The sequence below is a fragment of the Chiloscyllium plagiosum genome, chromosome 2, assembly GCF_004010195.1.
Source record: "Chiloscyllium plagiosum isolate BGI_BamShark_2017 chromosome 2, ASM401019v2, whole genome shotgun sequence".
Lineage (NCBI taxonomy): Eukaryota > Metazoa > Chordata > Chondrichthyes > Orectolobiformes > Hemiscylliidae > Chiloscyllium > Chiloscyllium plagiosum.
In genome coordinates, this window is record NC_057711.1 from 62445412 (window position 1) to 62451703 (window position 6292).

The 6292-nt window shown below is 42.2% G+C and overlaps 1 protein-coding gene across 3 annotated transcripts in view; it reads left to right on the forward strand.

Annotated features, from left to right (window-relative positions):
- mcc (MCC regulator of WNT signaling pathway) overlaps positions 1-6292 on the forward strand; it is a 193863-nt gene that overhangs the window by 57908 nt on the left and 129663 nt on the right. The window lies entirely within an intron of this gene.

Here is a 6292-nt window from a genome sequence, read left to right on the forward strand (position 1 = left end):
GCGGAGAGGGGTGGGGAGGGAAATATATCCCTGGTGGTGGGGTCTGTTTGAAGGTGGCGGAAATGTCGGCGGATGATTTGGTTTATGCGAAGGTTGGTAGGGTGGAAGGTGAGCAACAGGGGCGTTCTGTCCTTGTTGCGGTTGGAGGGGTTGAGTCATTGTTAATACCCAAGAATAGCAGGCAAGTGGGACTAGTTTAGTTTGGGATTATGTTTGGTGCGGACTGATCGGACAGAAGGATCTATTTCCGTACTGTATGACTGACTCTATCATCATCTGTTGCAAATCTGGTTTAAAGTTAATATATATATTACCATACTTTTGAACTACCTAAGACTTAAACATGCTTTGTTTGCGGCAGAGTAAACTGATATTTGCCTTCCATGAAGTTTAATTCATGGTACTAAAATGCAAGTATTTATATTGTCACATTTTTCAGGAGATTTTCCTTTGATTAGAGCGTGAAATGTTGAAATTTATTGCTTAGAATGTGAGTAATGATGAAAACAAAAAGATGATGTTAAAGACTCTTACTCACGAAGTATGAAGGGATATTAGTAGACTCTTCGTAACAGAAGTAGATGAATTAATGGCACAAATCATCGTGAATGATTATGATGTGATAGGCATCACAGAGACATGGTTGCAGGAGGTTCAGGACTGGCAATTAAACATCTGAGGATTTACAACGTATCGAAAAGCCAGGGAGGTGGGCAGAGGGGGTGGGGTTACCTTTGTTAGTTAAGTTTGGGCCTGTGGAATTCATTACCATGGAGCGCAGTGGAGGCCGGGGTGCTAAACGTCTTCAAGGCAGAGATTGATAAAATCTTGATTTTGCAAGGAACTAAGGGTTACTGGGAGAGAGCGGGTAAGTGGAGTTAAAATGCCCATATGCCATGTTTAAATGGCGGAGAGGACTCGATGGACTGAATGGCCTTACTTCTACTCCTATGTCTTATGGGCTTATGGTCAAAGACTGAAATTAAATCTATGGTAATGAATGGCATGGGGCCAGATGATGTGGAGTCTGTGTGGGTGGAGTTGAGGAACCACAGAGGCAAACAAAAACGATGGAAGTTACTTACGCACCACCCAGCAGTGGTCAGGACCAGGGATGCAAGATGTACTGGGCAGCTGATAGGGCATGTCAGAAAGGCAATGTCACAGTGATCATGGGGACTTCAATATGCAGGTGGACCAAGTGAATAGTGTTGCCAGTGGATCCAAAGAAAGGGATTCATGGGATGCTTACAGGATGGAATTATGATTTGGAGATGCCGGTGTTGGACTGGGGTGTACAAAGTTAAAAATCACACAACACCAGGTTATAGTCCAACAGGTTTAATTGGAAGCACACTAGCTTTCGGAGCGACGCTCCTTCGTCAGGTGATTGTGGAGGGCTCAATCATAACACAGAATTCTGTGTTACGATCGAGCCCTCCACAATCACCTGACGAAGGAGCGTCGCTCCGAAAGCTAGTGTGCTTCCAATTAAACCTGTTGGACTATAACCTGGTGTTGTGTGATTTTTAAGGATGGAATTAGATAGCCATGCCTGACAAAGGAAGTCAGGAAATGTATCAAAGAAAAAGAGAGAGCCTATATATTAGCCAAGAGCAGTGGGAACTCAGAAGATTGGGAAGGCTACAAAAACAGAGGATAACAGAGAAATAAGATATCCAGTAATATTAGAAAGGATAGTAAAAGTTTCTTTCAATACATAAGAAACAAATGAGAGGCAAAAGTAGACATTGGGCCGCTCCAAATTGATGTTACAAGGCTAGTGGTGGGAGATCAGGAAATAGCTAAAGAATTTAATAAGTACTTTGCATCAGTCAGCAGTAATATCCCAACAATTGTAGAGTGTCGGGGGGCAGACTTGAGTATGGTAGCCATTACAAAAAGACCATGTGCTAGAAAAGCTAAAAATTGATAAATCTCCTGGCCCCAATGGGCTACATCCTAGAATTCTGAGGGAGGTGGCTGAGGAAATAGCGGAGGCATTGGTTGTGATCTTTCAAAAGTCACTGGAGTCAGGGAAAGTTCCAGATGGTTGGAAAATCACTGTTGTAACCCCCTTGTTCAAGAAAGGATCAAGAAAAAGATGGAAAATTGTAGGCTGATTAGCCTAATCTTTGTTGTTGGCTAAATTCTGGAATCCATTGTTAAGGATGAGATTTCTAAATTATTGGAAGTGCAGGGTCAGATTAGAACAAGTCAGCATGGATTTTGTGAGGGGAAACCTTTTAGAATTCTTTGAAGAGGTAACAAGTAGGTTAGACCAGGGAAACCCAGTGGATGTTATCTATCTAGATTTCCTAAAGGCAGCACTGGAGGCTGCTGAGTAAGGTGAGAGCCCATGGTGTTTGAGGTGACCTCCTCGCATGGATTGAGGATTGGCTGTCTGACCGAAGGCAGAGAGTTGAGATAAAAACTTCTTTTTTGGAATGGCAGCCAGTGACTATTGGAGTCCCGCAGGGTTGTTTTGGGGCCACTACTGTTCGCTTTTTATATTAATGATCTGAATGAAAGTTTACTGATGATACGAAGTTAGGTGGGCAGACAGGTAGTACTGAGGAGGTGGGGAGGCTGTGGAAAGATTTAAACAGCTTTGGAGAGTGGTACAGGAAATGGCTGATGAAATTCTATGTGAGCGAGTGTGAGGTCTTGCACTTGGAAAAAAAGAATTCAGACATGGACTATTTTCTAAACGGTGAGAAAACTCAAAGGGATCTGGGAGTGCTAGTCTGCAATTCTCTGAAGGTTAACTTGCAGGTTGAGTCTGTGATTAAGAAAGCAAATGTAATGTTGCCATTTATCTCTGGTTGGAATATAAAAGCAGTGATGTGCTTCTGAGACTTTATAAAGCTCTGGTTGGGCCCCATTTAGAATACTGTCCAATTTCGGGCCACACCCCTCAGGAAGGACATACTGGCACTGGAGTGTCCAGCAGAGATTCACACGGATGATCCCTGCAATGGTAGACTTAACATACGGTGAATGGCTAAGGATCCTGGGATTGTATTCAATGGAGTTTAGAAGGTTGAGGGGAGATTTAATAGAAACTTACAAGATGATGCATGGGTTAGAAAGGGTGGAAGCTGGGAAGTAATTTCCATTAGGCGGGGAGACTAGGATCCATGGGCACAGTCTTAAAACAAGAGGGGTTCAATTTAGAACGGAAATGAGGAGACATTTCTTTAGCCAGAGGATGGTGAACCTGTGGAATTCATTGCCACGGAGTGCAGTGGAGGCCGGGACGTTAAATGTCTTCAAGGCAGAGATTGATAAATTACTTGCAAGATCAAGAATTTAGGGTTACAGGGCGAGTGTGGGTCAGTGGAGTTGAAATGCCCATCTGCCATGATTAAGTGACAGCGTGGACTCAATGGGCTGAATGGCCTTACTTTCATTCCTATGTCTTATGTTCATTTGTCAGGATTTCAAAATAGCCTTTTGTTTAGAAATTAGAAACTACTTTTGCACATTTTTATTTGAAAGGCAGGCATGACTGCAAAACCATAGAAAACCAAGAATGTTTGAATCTGCAGGAGCTTTTACATTCCATAACAAACCAGTAAAAACCCTGTTTAGGCGATTTCAAACATTTTGATGGTCAACAAAGGAAACTACAAAGCTATGTGAACAATTTGGCTATAGTGGATTAGGAAACTACACTAAAAGGTAAGACAGTAGACAGACAATGATTAACATTTAAAGAATTAATGCACAGTCTATGGCAAAATATGTTTCTTTATTGTGCAATAACCTAGGAAGGTATATGTTCTATCTGTGGCTAACATAAGAAATCTAAGGTTGTGTTTTATCAAAAAGTCCTATCAATGCCAATAAAATATTAAGTCTGAGAATTGGATGGAATTTTAGAATTTTCTAAAGAAAGACTAAGCAAACAATTAAAGAGAAAATAGAATATGAAGTTGCACAGAAGAGACGATAAACAATTCCTTAACAAAGCTGAAAAGATTTGCAAAATCATGAGTCCGTTACAAGCAGAGTCAAAAGAATTTGGTCATTAAAAGAAATGGCCAATAACCTAAAATACTTAGTGGGAAAGCACAATACTGTGGATGCTGGAAATCTGAAGCAAAATACTGGAGACACTCAGCACTTCTGGCTGCATCTATGGAGAAAAAGCAGAGATAATGTTTTGACTCTAACTTCTTCAGAACTGAGAAGACTGAATTGCTGTAGTTGTGGATATGTTTGCCAAGTTGGGAAGTTGAATTACAGACGTTTCACCCCCTGTTTAGGTAATAACTTCAGTGTTATGGAGCCTCCTGTGAAGCATTGCTGTACTGTGACTTAGAGTCATAGAGGTGTACAGCATGGAAACAGACCCTTCGGTCCAACCCGTCCATGCCGACCAGATATCCCAACCCAATCTAGTCCCACCTGCCACCACCCGGCCCATATCCCTCCAAACCTTTCCTATTCATATACCTATCCAAATGCCTCTTAAATATTGCAGTTGTACCAGCCTCCACCACATCCTCTGGCAACTCATTCCATACACATACCACCCTCTGCGTGAAAATGTTGCCCCTTGGGTCTCTTTTATTTCTTTCCCCTCTCACCATAAACCTATGCTCTCTAGTTCTGGACTCCCCGACCCCAGGGAAAAGACTTTGCCTATTTACCCTATCCATGCCCCTCATCATTTTGTAAACCTCTATAAGGTCACCCCTCATCCTCCGACGCTCCTGGGAAAACAGCCCTAGCCTGTTCAGCCTCTCCCTGTAGCTCAGATCCTCCAACCCTGGCAACATCCTTGTAAATCTTTTCTGAGCCCTTTCAAGTTTCACAACATCTTTCTGATAGGAAGGAGACCAGAATTGCATGCAATATTCCAACAGTGGCCTAGCCAATGTCCTGTACAGCCGCAACATGACCTCCCAACTCCTGTACTCAATACACTGACCAATAAAAGAAAGCATACCAAACTCCTCCTTCACCAAACTGCGACTCCGCTTTCAAGGAGCTATGAATCTCCACTCCAAGGTCTTTGTTCAGCAACACTCCCTAGGACCTTACCATTAAGTGTATAAGTCCTGCTAAGATTTGCTTTCCCAAAATCTGAATTAAACTCCATCTGCCACTTCTCAGCCAATTGTCCCGTCTGGTCCAGATCCTGTTGTAATCTGAGGTAACCCTCTTTGCTGTCCACTACATCTCCAATTTTGGTGTCATTTGCAAACTTACTAACTGTACCTCATATGCTCGCATCCAAATCATTTATGTAAATGACAAAAAGTAGAGGGCCCAGCACCGATCCTTGTGACACTCCACTGGTCACAGACCTCCAGTCCGAAAAACAACCCTTCACCACCACCCTCTTCTGGAATTTCTTTGGTTCTGTTTCTGCTGTTTCCAGTTGCTGATTCCACTTGTTCATTGTAGTGGCCAGTATATTTGGTCGAGGTCTATACATTTGTTGATGGAGTCCGTGGGTGAATGCCGTGCTTCTAAAAATTCTCAGGCTATCCTCTGTTTAGCTTGTTCTATGGTCGTTGTGTTGTTCCAGTTGAATTTGTGGTCCTTGTCATCTGTGTGAATGGCTACTAGGGACAGCTAGTGGTGGTGTTTAGTGGCTAGTTAGTGTTGGTGGATATGGGTTTCTATATAGTAGTCCTATGTAGTATTCTGTGCAGTCGTCGCATGGAATCTTGTAAATTACGTTAGTCTTGCATGTAATGGGTGTAGGGTCTTTTTGTCCTAGTGAGTTGTTGCCTGAGCACAGCTGTTAGTTTTTGGGCTGTCATGACCACTTAGACTCAGGAGAGGCTGCAAAGTGTTGAGCTTCAACAAAACTTGAGTATTCTTGTTTATGAATCATGAAATGTTAACATAGTTATATCAAGCAATTAAAAAGGTAAATTATATGTTGGCCTTTATTGCAAGAGGATTTGAATCTAAGAGCAGAGATGTGCATTTATGTGTAGAAGCTTGGTGAGTATTGTATGCAATTTTGTCATCTTTACCCAAGGAAGAATATACTTGCCATGGGGGAATACAAAGGTTCAGCAGATTAATTCCAAGAATGGACAAATTGTCCTCTGAATAAAGTTCAAACAGACTGGGCCTATCTAAACTCACTGGAGTTTAAAAGAATGAAAAATGATCTCATTCGAGCATGAAGTGTCCTCATGGTGAAGAGTGATAACGTGACATCACCACCATATTTTGTTTCCCATTCCCTCTTCCCTTGAAGACCACCACCTGGCCCACTATAGCCCATGTGGTCCAAGATTTCAACCTAGTGACAAGATTGTTA